Here is a 23,765-nt window from a genome sequence, read left to right as displayed (position 1 = left end):
GAACACTATGTTCAAACATAAGGGTGTCCATGTGTGCACTTGGCACCAGGAAGCCGTCCGGAAGTCGTTCTCCATGGCCTCGCCAAAAACCCAGGCGTGGGAGGAGTTTGGCGAGGCCATGGAGAACGACTTCCGGATGGCTTCGAGGAAATTCTGGTCCACCATCCGGCGTCTCAGGAGGGGGAAGCAGTGCACCGTCAACACTGTTTACAGTGGAGATGCCGTGCTGCTGGCCTCGACTTGGGACGTCGTGAGTCGGTGGGGAGAATACTTCGAAGACCTCCTCAATTCCACCGACACGCCTTCCATTGTGGAAGCAGGGCCTGGAGACTCTGAGGTGGACTCTCCAATCTCTGGGGTCGAAGTCACTGAGGTAGTTAAAAAGCTCCTCGGGGACAAGGCCCCAGGGGTGGATGATATCCGCCCGGAGTTTTTAAAGGCTCTGGATGTTGTGGGGCTGTCATGGCTGACACGCCTTTACAGCATTGCGTGGACATCGGGGACGGTGCCTCTGGATTGGCAGACTTGGGTGGTGGTTCCCCTCTTTAAGAAGGCGGACCGGAGAGTGTGTTCCAACTACAGAGGAATCACACTCCTCAGCCTACCTGGTAATGTCTATTCAGGCGTGCTGGAGAGGAGGGTCCGTTGGGAGGTCGAACCTCGGATTCAGGAGGAGCAGTGTGGCTTTCGGCCTGGCCGTGGAACAGTGGACCAGATCTACACCTTCGGCAGAATCCTCGAGGGGGCATGGGAGTTCGCTCAACCAGTCCACATGTGTTTTGTGGACTTGGAGAAGGCGTTCGACCGTGTCCCTCGGGAAGTTCTGCGAAGGGTACTTCGGGAGTACGGGCTGCCGAGCCAACTGATAAGGGCGGTTCGGTCCCTCTATCACCGATGCCAGAGTTTGGTCCGCATTTCCGGCAGTACGTCAGATTCGTTCCCAGTGAGGGTTGGACTCCGCCAAGGCTGCCCTTTGTCACCGATTCTGTTCATAATTTTTATGGACAGAATTTCTAGGCGCAGCCGAGGCGTTGTGGGTGTCCGGTTTGGGGACCTAGGCATCGCGTCTCTGCTTTTTGCAGATGACGTGGTGCTGTTGGCTTCTTCAAGCCGTGATCTCCAGCTCTCACTGGAGCGGTTCGCAGCCGAGTGTGAAGCGGTCGGGATGAGGGTCAGCAGCTCCAAATCCGAGTCCATGGTCCTCGGTCGGAAAAGGGTGGAATGCCCTCTCCGGATCGGGGATGAGCTCCTGCCCCAAGTGGAGGAGGTCAAGTATCTTGTGGTCTTGTTCACGAGTGAGGGCAGGATGGAGCGCGATGTCGACAGGCGGATCGGTGCAGCATTGGCAGTGATGCGGACTCTGTACCGGTCCGTCGTGGTTTCCTCCTGGAGAGCAGTCGTCGTCAATGCATTTGTGGGTCTCATTTCCTCGGATGTAAGACGTGTAGTTCACTCTAGGTGGCCTCTCTCTGTAGGCCACCTGCGGCAATGTTCGTCCTTTAACAGTCACATTGAGATTTGTCCAGAAAAGCTGATCACAGGTACCTTCTGCAAGTCCAGGGCGGAAAGGGTCGGCATCACAGACTGTGACAGCACGGTGTTGATATCCAACTCCACCACCCATAGAGGCCATGCATTTTGCTTCAGTGACAGTCATTGCATTGGCCTCCAGGTGAACTTGCTGCAATTGTGTGGGCACTCCTTGCCTTCTGCTGGCGTGTGGGCAAGTTTTGTGCCATAATTCCTCAATTTAGAAGTTTTATTTTGACTTTTAATTCTTTTTTTCAATTTGGGAAAAAAATCCGCGATGTAGTGAAACCGCGATAAACAAACTGTCAGGTTTTTAGTCACTGACTGAGTAAATGTTAAGAGAAAAGCAACAGCAAACAAACCACAAGTGAGACGGAATGTTGAGTCTATGCTTGCAAGGAGTGCAATACAGATAGCTTACAACCATCTCACTACACTAAATATCTGTAAGCACTCCTGCTCTTTTTATTGGGATTTGCCCTACCCACAGTGTTTGAGACAAAAGCCCCTAAAACGAATGGGGAAATCATGTGGGCTCTTGCCTCGTAAGCAAAGAATCACAAGGTGTTACTTACTGATAAAAATATAGGAAGAGGAATTTAAGTGATCAGCAACAATTCTATGTGTCTGGAAGAAAAACAGGAACCACGATGTTCGATTGTAGGTTCATCGGGGGTGCAAGACAGTGATGGAGCATGTTGATTCTTTGTTAAAAAGGAACTGTCTTGTAGATGTCTTCTTCTTGCTGAGTTGTCAGCTGCGTCCTGTCTGACCCAGCTGTAACCTCTCTCCTGACCCAGCCGCAACCTTTCTTTTCTGTGGTACATCAGAAAAACAGCAAGGCCAAGCAGCAAGCATATACTGCAGTAATATTGCAGTAAAACATTGATTAGAGAACGCATGATAACATATATACACATTTTCCTAACACAAACCGTGATGTAGCGAGGGATTACTGTACATCACTGAAAATCAAGGCAATTTTGTTTGTCTAATTTGTAAAGAGACGGTTGCCTTGTTTAAGGATTTCAACTTAAAGAGACACTATCAGACTAAACATGCGAACACAAACGACCAGCTAACAGGGAGTGACCGCGCTGATAAAGTGAAGCAGCTCCAAGCTGAACTGGCATCACAACAGCGATTCTTCACACGGGACTGTGAGTCAAAAATAAATATTACTAAAGCAACCTACGAAGTGGCCATGTTAAGACTGTTGATGTTATGGACCTGTAGACCTGACACAAACTATTTTCTGAAAGATAATGTAAATGACAAGAGCAAAATTCACTATTTTTAAATTTTAATAATAACAGACAACTTTGCATTACTTATAACTCCCGTTTAAAATGTTCATGAGGCAAAAGTAATTTTAAACTCATGTAAATTTAAGGTATTTCATACAGTTTGTTCAATGTTATCTGACTCTTCAGATATGAATGAAAGGCAGAATTTGTGTTTTTAGAGTTGTTCACATCTGCCTGAGTGACTCATATTTGGTTATTTTGTCATTTGAAAAATAAAGACAATTGTGACAATGAAATTTGTTTTATAACAGTGTGTATTTGCATGAAATTTTTGTAGTTAAAAAATGTCAGAAAAAACTATTGGCCCCCGGGCCCCTTCACTTTATCAAATCTGGCCCTCCTTGCAAAAAGTTTGGACACCCCTGGTCTAGACACGCTGGCCAAGATCTGCCTGTTGTTTCCATGCATTTTTTTCAACCTGCTTTTGATAGTGGCGTTCGCCCGTTCAACCAAGCCAGCACTCTGAGGGTGCCAAGCGCAGTAGTTTTTTAACGTTATCCCAAGGTGTACAGCCATGTTCTGTACAACTTGGTTCACAAAGTGTGTACCATTGTCACTGTAAATGATTTGGGGGATGCCATGAGTCGGTATGATGGCTTTGCAAATGGCTTTTGCCACTGTTAAGGCATCTGCCCGTTTAGATGGAACTATTTCCACCCATTTGGAAAATGCATCAATCATCACTCGGCAGTATTTGTGAGGTCCACTTTGTAAAATCCATGTGCATGATTTGAAATGGGTAAGACGGTTTTGGAAATGAGCCTCTCTTAGGTCTCATGTTTCCTTGTGGATTATGTTTCACACAAACAGGACATGCTTTACAAAATGTTTTTAAGTAAGCATCTAAACCAAAGGTAGTGAATTGTTGATGTATGATGGACCTCATCCCTCCTGTCGACACATGGCAAGGCCCATGTGTCGCAATTGCTGCTGCCTTAAAAAGTGATTTTGGTAAAACAGGTTTGTCATTGATGCGATGGATATTATCTGTATCCATTATTGCACCTTTTGTTGTCCACATTTGTTTTTCCACCATTGGAGCATTGTTTTGCATGTCTGTCAGTATAGTTTCATCAATGAGTTGTGTGTCCTCTGAATCTATTAAAAAAAATTCATGGCCATGTTTCCCTGCTGCTGCTTCTTTAGCAATTTTGTCTGCTAATCTGTTTCCATTTGAGACTTCATCTGTGCCTGTGGTGTGAGCAGCACATTTACACACAGCTAGTTTAGCAGGTAAATGGATGGCCTGCAACAAGTCTTTTAACAAGGAGGCATGGGTAACCGGCTTACCGGTTGATGTTGTCATCCCTCTGCGCTCCCATTGTTTTGCAAAATAGAACAGAGTAGAAAACGCATACTGACTGTCTGTGTATACAGTGACTTCTTTATTTTCTGCTAATTGACAAGCTCTTGTTAGTGCAATTAGCTCAGCAGCCTGCGCTGACCTGTTGTATGGAAGCTTTTCTGTTTCAATAATCTGGTTTGGCAATTTCATAATTGCATAACCACTTTGATTGTTTCCTTTAGGATCCTTTGAGAGGACCCATCCACAAACCACCTTTCCCCCTTATCAAGTGGTGTGTCACTTAAATCTTGTCTGGGCAGCTGTAGATGTTCTGCAGCATCGAAACAGTTCTGTGGGGTTCCATCCCCTGGCAACGGGATCAATGTTGCTGGGTTAAGGACTGTGCTCCTCTTTATCACAATATGCGGTTGTGACAGAAGTGTAGCAGTGTAGGATAGGTGTCTGGCGGGTGACAAAAAGTTCATTTTGCTTTGCAATAGCAACACATCTACAGCATGTGGAACTAGCAGTTCCATTTTGTGGAAGAGGACCACATCTGCAGATTGTGTCACTGCAAGCGCTGCTGCGCATACCGCTTGGACACAGTCTGGTAAGGATTGAGCCACTGGATCCAATTTTTTTGAATAAAATGCAATTGGTCTTAGTTTACTGCCATGATTCTGCCATTGGGGACTCCATGCACAATATTCAGCAGCGGTTGCGTCTTTTCTGCATAATGTGGGATCAATGCTCTGCAGTAATTGCAGAGCCCCAAAAATGACAACATTTGTTTTTTTGTCTCAGGTTTCGGTGCATCTGCAATGATTTGTTTTCTGGTTTTCTGTATCTGTCTTCCAGCAGCTGACAACGTGTGACCTAAATAGTTCACTTCCTGTCTGTCCCATTGTAGTTTGTTTTTGCTTACTTTATTCCCTGTTTTGCAGAGATAGTGTAACAATGGTAAGGAGTCTTCCTTGCAAGCACCTTCAGTTTCAGAGGCTATCAGGAGATCATCTACATAAACTAGAAGTTGGCTTTTGTTTGACATCTGAAGATCAGCCAAACAGGCCATGATAGCTTGGATGAAAATAGTTGGACTATCAGCAAATCCCTGTGGCAATCTGGTGTACGTATAACTTTGTCCTTTAAAGGTAAATGCAAACCAAAACTGTGAGTCTGGGTGAATTGGCACTGAGAAAAAAAAAAAGTCAAAGTCTGCTTTATTGTCAATTTCTTCACATGCCAAGACACACAAAGAGATCGAAATAACGTTCCCACTATCCCACGGTGACAAGACATAGTACACAATATACATACAAGTAAACAACACAAAAAAATAAAAACAAGAAGGCACAAACAATGAAGAAATAAGAGTGATGAATAAATAATAAATAAACAAATAACACAATAAATAAGAGGAGCAAAAATGGAGCAAGTGTGCATACAGCAGACAGTCAGAATAGAGTGAAAAAGTACAGGACGCTACGCAGAAGGGGGGAGAGAGTTCAGGATCCTAACAGCCCGGAGAATGAAGCTGTTTGTGAGTCTGGTGGTGCGGGAGCGCAGGCTCCTGTACCTCTTCCCAGAGGGCAGAAGATCAAACAAAGAGTCAGCGTGGTGACTCACATCACTCACAATCGTGGTCGCCTTGCGGGTGAGATGGGAGGTGTAAATGTCCTTCAGGGAGGGGAGTGAAGCACCAATAATCTTACCAGCCGTGTTCACTATGCGCTGCAGGGCCTTCATGTTGTATTCAGTGCAGCTACCACCCCAGACAGCGATACAACTGGAGAGGATGCTCTCAATGGTGCCCCGCTAGAATGTAGTCATGACGGCCGGAGGAGCACTTGCTCGCCTGAGTTTCCGCAGGAAGTACAGGCGGCGCTGAGCTTTCTTTGCCAGTGATGTGGTGTTGGCGGACCAGGAGAGGTCCTCACTGATGTGCACCCCCAGGAATCTGGTGCTGCTCACTCTCTCCACCACAGCACCGTCGATGGTCAGCGGCAGGTGTTGGGTGTGACCCTTCCGGAAGTCAACAACAATTTCCTTGGTCTTGTTGACGTTCAGCAGGAGGTTGTTGTCCCTGCACCACGCGGTCAGCAGGTCAACCTCCAACCTGTACTGAATCTCGTCGCCCTTGGTGATGACACCCACCAGAGTCGTGTCGTCAGCAAACTTTACAATGCGGTTGTCGCTGTAGGTTGCAGTGCAGTCATGCGTCAGCAGGGTGAAGAGCAGCGGACTGAGCACGCAAACTTGGGGGGCCCCCGTGCTCAGCGTGATGCTGGTGGAGATTTTGTCGCCAACACGTACCACCTGAGGCCTCTGACAGAGGAAGTCCAGTAGCCAGTTGCAGAGGTAGGTACTGAGGCCCGGCTTGTCGAGTTTGCAGATGAGTCGTTGTGGCACAATGGTGTTGGAGGCAGAACTGAAGTCCACAAACAGCAATCTCACGTACGAGTCCCTTCTCTCCAGGTGGGTGAGGTCCGAGTGGAGGGCAGAGCAGATGGCATCCTCAGAGGACCGTTTGGCTCAGTACGCAAACTGGAAGGGGTCTATGGTGGGGGGGGGGAGAATGGATCTGATGTGCTCCATGACAAGCCGCTCAAAGCACTTCATGATGATGGGCGTCAGTGCCACGGCGCGGTAGTCATTGAAGCAGGACGGAGCAGGTTTCTTCGGCACAGGTACGATGGTGGCAGCCTTGAAACACGAGGGGACGATGGCCTGCTGCAGGGAAATGTTAAAGATGTCCGTGAAGACACCCGTCAGCTCCCCAGCGCAGTCCTTCAGCGCCCGACCTGGGATGTTGTCACTTGTCAGGGCCCGCCGCCTTACGGGTGTTGATAGCGGCAAGCGTCCTCCTCACGCTGTCGGCAGAGAGGCACAGGGGCTGCTCGTGTGGAGGAGAAAACTGCATTGCTAAGATCAATTACTGTGAAAAACTTCTGGTTAGGTTTCAAAGTGTTTAGAAGTGTAGTTGTAGTAAGTTCATTTTGTTTTTCCTTTTTAATCACTTCACTGGGTCTTTTATATCAAAAAATTATTTTAGGTGCATTACCTGACATGCTTCGGCGTGTACTTCCGCCTTCATCAGAGTGTCACTGATGTGGTTGTGACGCGTCTGTTTTCTTCGGTGCGGATGACTCTGGCCTTTTCCCAGTCCATGATGTGATTTTCTCTTTTACAGTGGCTGACTTGTAGTGTTCCTGTTCTGCTTGTTGTTTTATTGCTCTTGTTTGTCTTGTTGCTGTCTCCTTCTCACACTCCTTCTTGTGTTCTGTCTTTCTTGTGATGAAGTTCCTCCCTGTCTCCCCGATGTATGATTTATTGCAACAAACAAACATCAGCGTTGGATCAGGGAGGCCATTGAGATCCGCAAGCGGGGCCCGAGGACCATCAACAGGGACGAGGGAGCCTACATGCTCTCTACAACCTGGAACAGCATTCTGGAGAGGTGAACGGACAGCAGAGGGCGTGACTCACCTGTCAAATCTGACAGGTGAGCCACGCCTTCATCCATCAGCTGATAAAGACGCGTCACAATCACATCAGTGACACTCTGATGAAGGCGGTAGTACGTACACGCCGAAACATATCAGGTAATGCACCTAAAATAATTTGTTTGATATAAAAGAACCAGTGAAGTGTTTAGAAGTGTGTGTGGGTCAGGCACATTAGGTGCCCTTGTCTGTACTGCATCATTCACTGCTCGTAAATCTTGTATCATTCGCCAATCAATTTTATTGGCCTTTTAAACTGGAAAAATAGGAGTGTTGCAAGGAGAATCCGAGCACTTCCTAATGATTCCGCTTGACAAAAGATCATTTATAACAGGGGCAATCCCATTTATTGCCTCCTGTTTTAAAGGATATTGCTTAACTCTTGGACGCCACTCTGATCTTGGTTTGATCTGTACTGGGGGAATGGACGTTAAAAGTCCTACATCAGATGGGCTTTGTTCACAGTTTTTCAGGAAGCTCAGCCAATTCTTACTCCTTTTCAGTCAAACAAATGTTAACTAGTCAGGGAAGCGCATAAGCGCATGCCCTTCCAACTGTTACTTCACACACTGTTTGCTTCCACTGGCACTGTAGCTCCACCCATCAGCTGTGTCCTCATAATCAGTGACCGATCCGGCAAGTTTAATTCGGCAACCCACATCTGCCCATGTTATACTGTGAGGTTTAAACAATGAAATGTGGGGTACAGCCAACAACTTGTATTTGTCTTTCTGAGGAGCGGGCAGGAGCACAGCAGCAGGTGCAAATGACCTGCGATCAGTGTACAGAGCAGTGATTGTTAAGGTTACTTCTGTGTCACTGAGAAAACTTTCAATATATTTGTCTTGTGGATCAGTGAGAATATTCATGGTGACATGTAATTGATTACAAGTCATTTCTGATTCAGGTCGTGACAATTGTTTTCGGGTTTCACTCAGTAAACTGTTTGGTAGCTTGGGATTCTGTTCAGCAGAGATGTCATAGGAACAGCAAACCTGTTCCCCTGTTTGTGTAACATATGAGTCAATATCTCATACTCTACATGCTCGCATACCATCCTTTACTGGAATTATTGCAATTCCCAATCTAGTCATCAGATCTTGTCCCAGCAGGTTTATGGGGCATTTTGGGGATAGGACAATCGAGACTGAAGCTATGATTCTGTCTGTGTGCTCGCCCCTCCCCTCCTGTGTGCCCATGATTAGTTTGATTATTCTTACCTGCCTCTTGTTACCTGTCGTGTGTATATGTCCTGTCTGCCCCTCACGCCTCGTCGGATCATTGCACGTGTTGTTGTTGTCTTCATGTCTTTTTGGTTCCTGTTGTGGTAATGTCTTCACGTCCTTTGTTTCGTGTCCCTGTCAGTTTGTTGTTTTGTTAAGTCATGGCAGTTTGCCGAATCTATTAGTTTGTTTTGCTGAATAAACCCTGGTCCAAGCTGCATTTGGTCGCCCTGCTCAATCTGCTCCCTGACAGTCATGCTGAAAATTTTGCTTTTCCTCTGCCTCTTCCTCCACCCCTTGATTGGTCTTGTTTTGCCTGACGACACACTCTTGCAAAGTGTCCTCGTTTCCCACAGTTCCAACAGTTGTCCGAAACTGATGGGGATTTTGAATTGAATGGCGGCCTGCGACCTTGTTGGCCTCTACCTCTTCCTCTGCCCCGCTGGGACCCTTGGAAGAAGATCTTCATCAAGGTTATCATCATCATCTAGATGAAATACATCAGAACTTTTGCCTTTTTTGATCACTTTTTCAGCATGTCTGGCCCACTGCATGGTTGTTGTAACACTAGCAGTGTCCACTTCCACCAAGTGTTTCCTTACCCAGTTGCCTATTTCCGGGCGGAAACCAGTGAGGAGTGCATTTTTAAGCTGTTGCTGATAAGCACTCTCAGCTGCATCATTGAATGGGATGCCACTATGCACCCTGAATCTTTTTCAAATCTTAAGCGAAAATCATCAGTATCTTCCCCAGGCTTCTGTTTTATTCCTGCTAAATGACCATAATTCGCTTGTCTTTGAAATATAGTTCTCACTCTTTGCACAAGATCATTCCATTGTGCTGCATACTCCCCTCTCAATTGATTTTGAGCGATGCTTGAACAAAGTCTGACTTGGGCCTCTTGCAAGAGCATATTTATTGAGAGAAACAGGGTGGGGGTGAGAGTGCACAGGATGGGGGTGAACCCGTGGCCTCTGGTCAAATCATAGCGGGGTGTTTTACGATGTGTAAACAGAACAACTTTGATTGCTTCCTCTGCAGCTGGTCAATCAGTTCAAAGAATCTTAGCACTTTGTTCTACTACTTTGTTCAGACAGGATACGTTTGGTTAATGATTACAGGTCACATTCCAAGCATAGGATCAAACTAATCTATCAACCCTAACACCTCCCTGGGGAGGTGTTTTGGGCATGTCCCACCGGTAGGAGACCCCGTGGACGACCCAGGACGCGCTGGAGAGACTGTCTCTCGGCTGGCCTGGGAACTCCTTGGGATCCCCCGGGATGAGCTGGATGAAGTGGCTGAGGAGAGGGAAGTCTGGGAGTCCCTCCTAAAGCTGCTGCCCCCGCAACACGACCCTGGATAAGTGGAAGAAAATGGATGGATGGATGGATGCAATCGACATTTAAAAGCGTAATAGGTCGCCAGTTACTAAGATCCGTTTTATCTACTTTTTTGTGTAATAATGTCACAATCCCTGCTCTCCAGCTGTCTGGTAGGTGCTCTGTTTTATCCATTTCATTAAAAACAGTAAGTAAAATGTCCCAAAATGTTAGGTAAAACTCCAAACATATTCCATCCACCCCTGGGGCTTTTGCTTTCTTAAATTGTTTTACACATTTGTTTATCTCCTCTTGGGTAAAATATTTTGTTAGTAGCTCTTTATCTTTAACTGTTTTTACAATAAAATCTAATACATCTGACATTGTCTCAGCGTATGTCTCCCCTATCATACAATCTCTGAAAGTAGTTTTCTACTGTTTCATTTACAGTGGAGCCTCGGTTTTCGAACGTCCCGGTTCTCGAACAAATTGCTAGTCGAACAAAAAATTCGAGATTTTTTTGTTTCGGATGTCGGACGAAATTTCGGTTGTCGAACCTCGCGAGATGAGCCGAGAGGACCCGCATGCCAATTGACTCCGTTCGTTATTACATTCTCGTTACTCTGAGGATTGCATCAACTCTAATCATGCCTCCAAAGGAAGCAAGTGGGAGCAGTAAACCCATCCTAAAACACAAAGACGCTCTTAAAGCAACGTGACAGTGAGCGCCCGGCGCGCTGCGGTTGCGTGATCGGACCAAATTAAGCTCCCTGCGCACTGAGGTCCACTTAAATTTTGGAAAGTACATCAGGACATTAAAAATATTTTCTAAATTTCAGTGACGGCTCTGTCACAATAATGCGACCAGCGGGGTGCAGTTGCGCGGTCGGCGACGCGCTACGGTTGCGCGTTCGGACAAAAATGCGCAAATGAAGAAATGCCTTAATGCCTTTTTGCTTGGAACGGATTACATTTTTTTCCATAATTTGTAATCGGAAAACATGATTCGGAATTCGAACGATTCACTTCTCGAACAGCCTTCTGGAACGGATTGTGGTCGAAAACCGTGGCTCCACTGTATTTCACTACTTTGCTCTGTGATTTTTACATTCTCTTTTTGCAATTTGGACATTCCAACTCCTTTGTTCATGATTTTTTTTTTAAATAAGTACCTGGTGCATTTTCTCCTTCTTTTATTTCTCTTTCCCTGCTTCTTATTATTATGCCTTTACTTTTTATAACCACCAAGCTTCTCAGCTCATTTTTCACCTGTTTGATTTCGTCATTGAAGTTTATTCCCTTTTGTGGCAAGTTAAAATACCTCTGTAGTCAATTTTTCCTTCCTAACATGCGTTTCATTTCTTTAATTTTTTTCTTCTTACCTGCTCTTTTAAAGAAAATCTGAGTTCTTACCTTTATCTTTTCCCATCACTGTGCCCGGGATTTGTACAAGTCCTGAAGGGTCTGCCAGTCCTTATAGAGCGCCCTGTACTGAGCAACCAAGGCCTCATCATCAAGCAGGGAGCAGTTTAGTTTCCACAAACCTCTCCAAATAGTCACGCCAGAGGGAAGTGACAGAGTGCAAGACAGTATTAAGTGATCCGAAAAGAAAACAGGTTTTAGTCGTGTGAGTACATAATCAATGCGTGAGGCTCTCCTGCTGTCACCGTTGAACCACGTGAACCCCTCCTACCGTGGGTGCATGGTTTTAAAACAGTCACATAGTTTGAAAACCCGGCATATGTCTTGTGTTAAAAGAGATGTTTTTTTCAACTTTAAAAATCTTCCCCGGCTCCTTTTCTGTCACTTCTGCTTAAGATACAGTTAAAATCCCCTCCCAGAATTAGTGGTGCGTGACCCAGCATGTGAGACTACAGGCTTTCAAAGAGCTCATATCTATCATGTTTATCAATAAAATCATAAATATTTAAAAGGTTAAATTCGTGACCTAGGAATGTTAGGTTTGCTAGCAGTGCTTCACCACTATGCTCCTGTTTAAAAGAATTCAGGGGTTATTTATTAAAATGGTCAGTCCATCATTGCGGTTTTCATTTGACCCACTCCATAACGATGGATGGGGCAACATCTCCTCCCACTGTCTGTAATTTCTAATTACTACTAATAAAATAATATTAAATAAAAAGGGTATGCCGCATTCTTGACTTAAAATCATATCGGCCTTGAGGATTTTTAAGGAGGATAAGACACTGAGTGCTCTAATCTTGGATTATACACTTCTAACATTGATGGTTAATAGGGTTCGTGTCATTAGTATAATACTCCTATAGAGGGTCTCATATTTGTTGTACTAAGTTCATTTTGTTTTTACTTGTTAATCACTTCACTGGTTCTTTTGTTTGAGATAAAAGAACCAGTGAAGTGGGTCTCATATTTGTTAAGTTATTTCTTTTGACAGTAACTCCTTTATTGCGGTACCACAGGCAGAGCTTGGCCGCCAGCGACCTCTCCTGGTTGCGTCTGGTGACGTTCTCTCCCTCAACCTTAAATTCATGGTATTGCGGCTTTTGGGTGTCGATTGGAGGCATATATTTAAAAAGGAGATTTCATTTGGTGAGTCGGAAGGGAATACTCTGGACTCATCCAGCTCACTATCTGGGCTCCCAGGCTTTCCTCTCTCCTCTGACGTCGACAGCGATTCAGAGGACCGTTCAGATGCGAGTCTTTTAGCTTTTTGCGCACAAGGAATCTGGGTGTCTGCACTCAACTCATCTGTGGCTATTTCTTGTGAAATGTCACTTTCCATTTGTGTGCTTACCATATGCCCCTTCCCTTCCCTTTCCTCACTTGTGTCCTCTCCACTACTTGTAAGCATTTCTTCTACTCTATCAATTTCCTCTGCGTTCTCTGTTGGTGGGGGTGACACATGCCCCTCCCCTTCCCTCTCCTCATCTGTTCCCTCGTTACCTGTTCTCTCGTCACCTGTTCCCTCATCCCCTGTTCCCTCCTCACCTGTTCCCTCCTCACCTGTTTGCTCCTCACCCGTTTCCTCTCCACCAATCACAGGCCTTGGAGGGAAATTTGAGTTTCCAAAATATTTGTTACCATCATTTTCCTTCACCTGCGTCATTTTTCTCCCGGCCTTCAGTTTGTTGGCAAAAGACTTTGGGCACTTTCTGTAGAGATGATCAGTTTCTCCACAGAGATTGCACTTTCTGCCACTCTTCAAAAGTGTGACCAATTACTCTACATTTCCGGCATACAGTATAAAGTATACATCTGTGTCACTCCAAATCATTAAATCCATCAATCAAAATCTTCGTCCTTTATGTAAACAACGCCGCGTGAGCGCTGCGCCGCTGACGTCGGACTCGTCATAAGTTGCAGTTCAAATTATTCCACAGGCCCATATAATTATAAACAACAATTTTATCAAACAATCTCTGTCACTCCAAGTCATTAAATCCCGTGATCGAATCCCTTGTCCTTTATGTAAACAATGCCGTGTGCGCCGCGCCGCTGATGTCAGTTGCAGTTCAAATTACAACAATCCCTTGCTACATCGCGGTTCGTTTTTCGCGGTTTCACTACATCGCGGATTTTTGAATTTTGGAAATTTGTGAATAATTTCACATATAAGTCGCCCCCCCACCCAAACTATGAAAAAAAACGCGACTTATAGTCTGAAAAATACGGTACTTTATTTAGATGTATTCTTTCACTGATTCTTCAAGATGATGTATTTGGTCAGAATGTTTGCCGTTTTATGTGATTTTGCCTCATAAAATAAATAAACATCTTTCATAAATCTGACCTGCAGCTGCTGAAGTGATGGAAACTGTTATTCAAAATAACAGTGTCGTATTTAATGAGAGTCACTCATAGTATTTTTTGATGACATTTTTTTTAATGCTGTTAATTAATAAATGCATTTGTTTTCAAAAAGCTCTTTTTCGAATATCCATGCTTTACTACCTACTAAAGGCCAAAACCTTTTATGCAATGACCTTTACATTTATATTTATATCATTTATATTACTTCACTCAAACACTACATCCATCTGCTCCTGGTTCGGCCCCCCCGGTCAAAATTTAGAACCCAATTCGGCACGCAAGTCAAAAGTTTGCCCACCCCTGGTTTAGACGCATGCACAACGAATGCATCTATACAATTACGCTGCTGCAAACACAGGTTAACGCACTTGGGTCGAAAACCTGCTTAAATGCTATTTCACACAAAGTAATAAACTGCCCGTCAGTTAATTGAACGCCGGTTGAGGAAGTAGTCCGGAAGGCAAGCTTCAGCAACAAATAGAGTTTGCAGATTCAACAATCTGAAGCCAGCCTTCAACAAGGATGGGATGTGAACCCATGCGTGCAGAGGACAACGTATTAGCAATCCATCACCTTAACCTCTCGGCCACCTCACCTGTGCGTTTATGCGCTATGTTGATACGATACAGTATGCACGTTGTGCCAAGCTGGGACCCGAAAAAGAGGCAAGCCACAAAAGAAGTGACACTGTCAATAAAGAAAAACGTTTTTTCAATGTTGTCTCACCTCAAGTCTTTGGGATCATCAGATCTGCACAGTCATCGGATAGTTCCACAAACATTTCAACATTCTTCCATGGTCTGCCGTGCACTTGCTGAAGATCCTAAACGTTTCCAATATATTTAAAGCTATTGCATATAGGCCATGATCGTATAGTCGTTAGTACTCTGCGTTGTGGCTGCAGCAACCCCGGTTCGAATCCGGGTCATGGCAATACCAAATTACCTTGCTGAATTTCTCTGCTGTTCACTGTTGCTGAACTGTCTTCCTTTGGACAATTACAATTTTCCACACAAGTCTACAGTCGATAGCCATAACTTGGAGGGTGAATGGGTCAATGGATAGTGCACCGTGGCAGATTCAGATAATGTTGCCTGTAATTTATAACTGTGGCTTCTGGTTATATGCACAACGAATGCATCTATACAATTACGCTGCTGCAAACACAGGTTAACGCACTTGGGTCGAAAACCTGCTTAAATGCTATTTCACACAAAGTAATAAACTGCCCGTCAGTGAATTGAACGCCGGTTGAGGAAGTAGTCCGGAAGGCAAGCTTCAGCAACAAATAGAGTTTGCAGATTCAACAAACTGAAGCCAGCCTTCAACAAGGATGGGATGTGAACCGATGCGTGCAGAGGACAACGTATTAGCAATCCATCACCTTAACCTCTCGGCCACCTCACCTGTGCGTTGATGCGCTATGTTGATACGATACAGTATGCACGTTGTGCCAAGCTGGGACCCGAAAAAGAGGCAAGCCACAAAAGAAGTGACACTGTCAATAAAGAAAAACGTTTTTTCAATGTTGTCTCACCTCAAGTCTTTGGGATCATCAGATCTGCACAGTCATCGGATAGTTCCACAAACATTTCAACATTCTTTCATGGTCTGCCGTGCACTTGCTGAAGATCCTAAACGTTTCCAATATATTTAAAGCTATTGCATATAGGCCATGATCGTATAGTGGTTAGTACTCTGCGTTGTGGCCGCAGCAACCCTGGTTCGAATCCGGGTCATGGCAATACCAAATTACCTTGCTGAATTTCTCTGCTGTTCACTGTTGCTGAACTGTCTTCCTTTGGACAATTACAATTTTCCACACAAGTCTACAGTCGATAGCCATAACTTGGAGGGTGAATGGGTCAATGGATAGTGCACCGTGGCAGATTCAGATAATGTTGCCTGTAATTTATAACTGTGGCTTCTGGTTATATGCACAACGAATGCATCTATACAATTACGCTGCTGCAAACACAGGTTAACGCACTTGGGTCGAAAACCTGCTTAAATGCTATTTCACACAAAGTAATAAACTGCCCGTCAGTGAATTGAACGCCGGTTGAGGAAGTAGTCCGGAAGGCAAGCTTCAGCAACAAATAGAGTTTGCAGATTCAACAAACTGAAGCCAGCCTTCAACAAGGATGGGATGTGAACCGATGCGTGCAGAGGACAACGTATTAGCAATCCACCACCTTAACCTCTCGGCCACCTCACCTGTGCGTTGTTGATACGATACAGTATGCACGTTGTGCCAAGCTGGGACCCGAAAAAGGTAAGCCACAAAAGAAGTGACACTGTCAATAAAGAAAAACGTTTTTTCAATGTTGTCTCACCTCAAGTCTTTGGGATCATCAGATCTGCACAGTCATCGGATAGTTCCACAAACATTTCAACATTCTTTCATGGTCTGCCGTGCACTTGCTGAAGATCCTAAACGTTTCCAATATATTTAAAGCTATTGCATATAGGCCATGATCGTATAGTGGTTAGTACTCTGCGTTGTGGCCGCAGCAACCCCGGTTCGAATCCGGGTCATGGCAATACCAAATTACCTTGCTGAATTTCGCTGCTGTTCACTGTTGCTGAACTGTCTTCCTTTGGACAATTACAATTTTCCACACAAGTCTACAGTCGATAGCCATAACTTGGAGGGTGAATGGGTCAATGGATAGTGCACCGTGGCAGATTCAGATAATGTTGCCTGTAATTTATAACTGTGGCTTCTGGTTATATGCACAACGAATGCATCTATACAATTACGCTGCTGCAAACACAGGTTAACGCACTTGGGTCGAAAACCTGCTTAAATGCTATTTCACACAAAGTAATAAACTGCCCGTCAGTGAATTGAACGCCGGTTGAGGAAGTAGTCCGGAAGGCAAGCTTCAGCAACAAATAGAGTTTGCAGATTCAACAAACTGAAGCCAGCCTTCAACAAGGATGGGATGTGAACCGATGCGTGCAGAGGACAACGTATTAGCAATCCATCACCTTAACCTCTCGGCCACCTCACCTGTGCGTTGATGCGCTATGTTGATACGATACAGTATGCACGTTGTGCCAAGCTGGGACCCGAAAAAGAGGCAAGCCACAAAAGAAGTGACACTGTCAATAAAGAAAAACGTTTTTTCAATGTTGTCTCACCTCAAGTCTTTGGGATCATCAGATCTGCACAGTCATCGGATAGTTCCACAAACATTTCAACATTCTTTCATGGTCTGCCGTGCACTTGCTGAAGATCCTAAACGTTTCCAATATATTTAAAGCTATTGCATATAGGCCATGATCGTATAGTGGTTAGTACTCTGCGTTGTGGCCGCAGCAACCCCGGTTCGAATCCGGGTCATGGCAATACCAAATTACCTTGCTGAATTTCTCTGCTGTTCACTGTTGCTGAACTGTCTTCCTTTGGACAATTACAATTTTCCACACAAGTCTACAGTCGATAGCCATAACTTGGAGGGTGAATGGGTCAATGGATAGTGCACCGTGGCAGATTCAGATAATGTTGCCTGTAATTTATAACTGTGGCTTCTGGTTATATGCACAACGAATGCATCTATACAATTACGCTGCTGCAAACACAGGTTAACGCACTTGGGTCGAAAACCTGCTTAAATGCTATTTCACACAAAGTAATAAACTGCCCGTCAGTGAATTGAACGCCGGTTGAGGAAGTAGTCCGGAAGGCAAGCTTCAGCAACAAATAGAGTTTGCAGATTCAACAAACTGAAGCCAGCCTTCAACAAGGATGGGATGTGAACCGATGCGTGCAGAGGACAACGTATTAGCAATCCATCACCTTAACCTCTCGGCCACCTCACCTGTGCGTTGATGCGCTATGTTGATACGATACAGTATGCACGTTGTGCCAAGCTGGGACCCGAAAAAGAGGCAAGCCACAAAAGAAGTGACACTGTCAATAAAGAAAAACGTTTTTTCAATGTTGTCTCACCTCAAGTCTTTGGGATCATCAGATCTGCACAGTCATCGGATAGTTCCACAAACATTTCAACATTCTTTCATGGTCTGCCGTGCACTTGCTGAAGATCCTAAACGTTTCCAATATATTTAAAGCTATTGCATATAGGCCATGATCGTATAGTGGTTAGTACTCTGCGTTGTGGCCGCAGCAACCCTGGTTCGAATCCGGGTCATGGCAATACCAAATTACCTTGCTGAATTTCTCTGCTGTTCACTGTTGCTGAACTGTCTTCCTTTGGACAATTACAATTTTCCACACAAGTCTACAGTCGATAGCCATAACTTGGAGGGTGAATGGGTCAATGGATAGTGCACCGTGGCAGATTCAGATAATGTTGCCTGTAATTTATAACTGTGGCTTCTGGTTATATGCACAACGAATGCATCTATACAATTACGCTGCTGCAAACACAGGTTAACGCACTTGGGTCGAAAACCTGCTTAAATGCTATTTCACACAAAGTAATAAACTGCCCGTCAGTGAATTGAACGCCGGTTGAGGAAGTAGTCCGGAAGGCAAGCTTCAGCAACAAATAGAGTTTGCAGATTCAACAAACTGAAGCCAGCCTTCAACAAGGATGGGATGTGAACCGATGCGTGCAGAGGACAACGTATTAGCAATCCATCACCTTAACCTCTCGGCCACCTCACCTGTGCGTTGATGCGCTATGTTGATACGATACAGTATGCACGTTGTGCCAAGCTGGGACCCGAAAAAGAGGCAAGCCACAAAAGAAGTGACACTGTCAATAAAGAAAAACGTTTTTTCAATGTTGTCTCACCTCAAGTCTTTGGGATCATCAGATCTGCACAGTCATCGGATAGTTCCACAAACATTTCAACATTCTTTCATGGTCTGCCGTGCACTTGCTGAAGATCCTAAACGTTTCCAAAATAATTAAAGCTATTGCATATAGGCCATGATCGTATAGTGGTTAGTACTCTGCGTTGTGGCCGCAGCAACCCCGGTTCGAATCCGGGTCATGGCAATACCAAATTACCTTGCTGAATTTCTCTGCTGTTCACTGTTGCTGAACTGTCTTCCTTTGGACAATTACAATTTTCCACACAAGTCTACAGTCGATAGCCATAACTTGGAGGGTGAATGGGTCAATGGATAGTGCACCGTGGCAGATTCAGATAATGTTGCCTGTAATTTATAACTGTGGCTTCTGGTTGACATAGACCGCTAGTCTGCCCTGCAGACCCTACAGTGTAGGGCAGTGGTCCCCAACCTTTTTTGCACCACGGACCGGTTACGTGTCAGAAATATTTTCGCGGACCGGCCTTTATATAAATAAATATATTTATATATTTATTATTTAAATATTTATATATATAAATAGGATGAAATAAAATGATACGACTGGCATAAAAACAAATATAAACCACATAAAAATAAAACGTTGAATTCGTGGGAGCACCGAGCTCTTTTCTCAGAAATGAGCCGTTCCCATCTAGGCGTAATCGGAGACAATGACACCCGAAGTGGTTACGGTTTGTCTTTAAATGCAGGATGCTTGGTCTCCATGTGCCGAAGCAGGTTTGAAGGCTTCATTGCCTCGTTAGCTAGCCTTTCGCCACATATGCGGAGTGAACTTGGCGCGTCAGAGTCACCTGTGGCGATAAATCCATATTTTAAGTAGGACTCCAGAAATGTTCTTTTAAATGCAGCTTTCCTTTTCTTAGAAGTCGTAGCCTCTTCTTCTTCAGTGTCCTCATTGGACGTTTTTCCCTTTCCGAAGAAGCTTTCCAAACTTCTCTGTTTCTTGCTCATTTTTGCTTGCCTCGCGGGCTTGACTGTGGTGACATGTCACGTGACCGAGACGAGTGCCCTGTGTCAAGAGTCCTTATTTTTCAGATGCACTGACAGATGTAATTGGGAGAGATTCGCCAAATTTTTTATATTTTTCGAAATAAATTCTTACTCATTTTTGCTAGCTTTGCGGGCTCGACTGGGGAAACATGTCACGTGACCGGGACGAGCGTCTTAATCTGAATGAATTGATCGTCAATGAAAAAAAAATGGGCTCACCACCTGTGGGAGGGGCCAAAGGGGTCGGGTGCATTGCAAGCTGGGCGGCGGCCAAAGGCAGGGACCTTGGCGGTCTGATCCCCGGCTGCAGAAGCTGGCTCTTGGGACATGGAATGTCACCTCTCTGGCTGGAAAGGAGCCCGAGCTGGTGTGCGAGGCAGAAAAGTTCCGACTAGATATAGTCGGACTTGCCTCCACGCACAGTTTGGGTTCCGGTACAAGCCCTCTCGAGAGGGGCTGGACTCTCTTCCACTTTGGAGTTGCCCACGGTGAGAGGCGTCGAGCAGGTGTGGGTATACTTATTGCCCCCCGGCTGGGCGCCTGCACATTGGGGTTCACCCCGGTGAACGAGAGGGTAGCCTCCCTCCGCCTTCGGGTGGGGGGACGGGTCCTGACTGTTGTTTGTGTCTATGCACCAAACGGCAGCTCAGAGTACCCACCCTTCTTGGAGTCCCTGGAGGAAGTGCTGGAGAGCGCTCCTTCTGGGGACTCCGTCGTTCTACTGGGTGACTTCAATGCTCACGTGGGCAATGACAGTGTGACCTGGAAGGGCGTGATTGGGAGGAACGGCCCCCCCGATCTGAACCCGAGCGGTGTTCTATTGTTGGACTTCTGTGCTCGACACGGATTTTCAATAATGAACACCATGTTCAAACATAAGGGTGTCCATGTGTGCACTTGGCACCAGGACACCCTAGGCCGCAGTTCGATGATCGACTTTGTAGTCGTGTCATCGGATTTGCGGCCGCATGTTTTGGACACTCGGGCGAAGAGAGGGGCGGAGCTGTCAACTGATCACCACCTGGTGGTGGGTTGGCTCCGATGGTGGGGGAAGATGCCGGTCCGACCTGGCAGACCCAAACGTTCTGTGAGGGTCTGCTGGGAACGTCTGGCGGAATCCCCTGTCAGGAAGAGCTTCAACTCCCACCTCCGGCAGAGCTTTTCCCACGTCCCGGGGGAGGCGGGGGACATTGAATCCGAGTGGACCTTGTTCCGCGCCTCCATTGTTGAGGCGGCCGACCGGAGCTGTGGCCGTAAGGTCATTGGTGCCTGTCGTGGCGGCAATCCCCGAACCCGCTGGTGGACACCGGCGGTAAGGGATGCCGTCAAGCTGAAGAAGGAGTCCTATCGGGCCGTTTTGGCCTGCGGGACTCCGGAGGCAGCTGACAGGTACCGGGTGGCCAAGCGGAACGCGGCTTCGGCGGTTGCTGAGGCAAAAACCCGGGCGTGGGAGGAGTTCGGCGAGGCCATGGAGAATGACTTCCGGACGGCTTCGAGGAAATTCTGGTCCACCATCCGGCGTCTCAGGAGGGGGAAGCAGTGCAACATCAACACTGTTTACAGTGGAGATGGCGTGCTGCTGACCTCGACTCGGGACGTCGTGTGTCGGTGGGGAGAATACTTCGAAGACCTCCTCAATTCCACCGACACGCCTTCCATTGTGGAAGCAGGGCCTGGGGACTCTGAGGCGGACTCTCCAATCTCTGGGGTTGAAGTCACTGAGGTAGTTAAAAAACTCCTCGGTGGCAAGGCCCCGGGGGTGGATGAGATCCGCCCGGATTTCTTAAGGGCTCTGGATGTTGTGGGGCTGTCATGGCTGACACGTCTCTACAGCATCGCGTGGACATCGGGGACAGTGCCTCTGGATTGGCAGACTGGGGTGGTGGTTCCCCTCTTTAAGAAGGGGGACCGGAGGGTGTGTTCCAATTACAGGGGAATTACACTCCTCAGCCTCCCTGGTAAGGTCTATTCAGGGGTGCTGGAGAGGAGGGTCCGTCGGGAGGTCGAACCTCGGATTCAGGAGGAACAGTGTGGCTTTCGTCCTGGCCGTGGAACAGTGGACCAGCTCTTCACCCTCAACAGGATCCTCGAGGGTGCATGGGAGTTCGCCCAACCAGTCCACATGTGTTTTGTGGACTTGGAGAAGGCGTTCGACCGTGTCCCTCGGGAGGTTCTGTGGGGGGTGCTTCGGGAGTACGGGGTACCGAGCCAACTGATAAGGGCGGTTCGGTCCCTGTATCACCGATGCCAGAGTGTGGTCCGCATTTCCGGCAGTAAGTCGGATTCGTTCCCAGTGAGGGTTGGACTCCGCCAAGGCTGCCCTTTGTCACCGATTCTGTTCATAATTTTTATGGACAGAATTTCTAGGTGCAGCCGAGGCGTTGAGGGTGTCCGGTTTGGGGACCTCAGCATCGCGTCTCTGCTTTTTGCAGACGACGTTGTGCTGTTGGCTTCTTCAGGCCGTGATCTCCAGCTCTCACTGGAGCGGTTCGCAGCCGAGTGTGAAGCGGTCGGGATGAGGGTCAGCACCTCCAAATCCGAGTCCATGGTCCTCGATCGGAAAAGGGTGGAATGCCCTCTCCGGATCGGGGATGAGATCCTGCCCCAAGTGGAGGAGTTTAAGTATCTTGGGGTCTTGTTCACGAGTGAGGGGAGGATGGAGCGTGAGATCGACAGGCGGATCGGTGCAGCGTCGGCAGTAATGCGGACTCTGTACCGGTCCGTCATGGTAAAGAGAGAGCTGAGCCAAAAGGCAAAGCTCTCAATTTACCGGTCGATTTACGCTCCTACCCTCACCTATGGTCACGAGCTATGGGTCGTGACCGAAAGAACGAGATCCCGGATACAAGCGGCCGAAATGAGTTTTCTCCGCAGGATGTCCGGGCTCTCCCTTAGAGATAGGGTGAGAAGTTCGGTCATCCGGGAGAGACTCGGAGTAGAGTCGCTACTCCTCCACGTTGAGAGGAGCCAGATGAGGTGGCTCGGGCATCTCATCAGGATGCCTCCTGGACGCCTCCCTGGGGAGGTGTTCCGGGCATGTCCCACCGGTAGGAGACCCCGGGGACGACCCAGGACGCGCTGGAGAGACTATGTCTCTCGGCTGGCCTGGGAACGCCTTGGGATCCCCCGGGATGAGCTAGATGAAGTAGCTGGGGAGAGGGAAGTCTGGGAGTCCCTCCTGAAGCTGCTGCCCCCGCGACCCGACCCCGGATAAGCGGAAGAAGATGGATGGATGGATGGATGAAAAAAAAAAAAAAAACATTTTTTTTTTTTTTTCCTGTGCGGCTCCGCGGCCCGGTACCAAGTGACCCACGGACCGGTACCGGTCCGCGGCCCGGTGGTTGGGGACCACTGGTGTAGTGGATATCATGTTCACTTAACACGTGAAAGGTTCTGAGTTTGAGACTGAGTGGAAACACCTTCTTCTGATTTTTCTTGTCATTGTTGGCACCTTTGCAAAGTCCCTGACACATTAAAATGATTTCGCGTTGCAACTATGGTGTGGTACCTCATTTGAGACTGGGTGAAACCTGCTATCTTTCACAAACTTTTGTTGGAACCATGCTGACTTTGTTACATTCCATTTGGTAGTTTTAGTTTAGTTTATTGTTTAGCACATATTATTATAACAAATAACAGTGCAGGGAGGGAGACGAAGCCTAGGGCTTGTAAGGAGCTCCACTCCTGTATAAACAAAGTGCACAACAAACAAAGTGCTGTGTCATCAAACATCATTCAAGTGTTTAAGAAAGAAAGAAAAAAAAAATATATATATAAATGAATAAACATCAATGAATAAACACAAGCATAACTAGCTAAATATTAAATCGTCATATTTATATATGCATATATACGAAAGTGAACGTATACATACATAAACAAATACACTATACAAAATGAGAAACAAGAGAAACAAAATTTGACACTTTAGTGATGTTGAAACAATCAAAAAACACCAGGTAAGAAAATAGCTAAGCGGAAGCAGAAGAACTGCAAACAG

The 23,765-nt window shown here is 46.3% G+C and overlaps 5 non-coding genes across 5 annotated transcripts; all 5 read left to right on the top strand.

Annotated features, from left to right (window-relative positions):
• Nucleotides 1-15,634: 15,634 nt before the first annotated feature.
• On the top strand, nt 15,635-15,706 carry trnah-gug. Its single transcript has one exon. It is a non-coding gene; the product is annotated as a tRNA-His (tRNA).
• Nucleotides 15,707-16,433: 727 nt separating this feature from the next.
• On the top strand, nt 16,434-16,505 carry trnah-gug. Its single transcript has one exon. It is a non-coding gene; the product is annotated as a tRNA-His (tRNA).
• A 739-nt stretch (nt 16,506-17,244) lies between these two features.
• trnah-gug lies at nt 17,245-17,316 on the top strand. The gene has a single exon. It is a non-coding gene; the product is annotated as a tRNA-His (tRNA).
• A 739-nt stretch (nt 17,317-18,055) lies between these two features.
• Nucleotides 18,056-18,127, top strand: trnah-gug. Its single transcript has one exon. It is a non-coding gene; the product is annotated as a tRNA-His (tRNA).
• Nucleotides 18,128-18,866: 739 nt separating this feature from the next.
• On the top strand, nt 18,867-18,938 carry trnah-gug. The gene has a single exon. It is a non-coding gene; the product is annotated as a tRNA-His (tRNA).
• Nucleotides 18,939-23,765: the final 4,827 nt, after the last annotated feature.

The sequence above is a fragment of the Syngnathus acus genome, chromosome 3, assembly GCF_901709675.1.
Source record: "Syngnathus acus chromosome 3, fSynAcu1.2, whole genome shotgun sequence".
NCBI lineage: Eukaryota > Metazoa > Chordata > Actinopteri > Syngnathiformes > Syngnathidae > Syngnathus > Syngnathus acus.
This window is presented reverse-complemented; position numbering and strand designations above follow the sequence as displayed.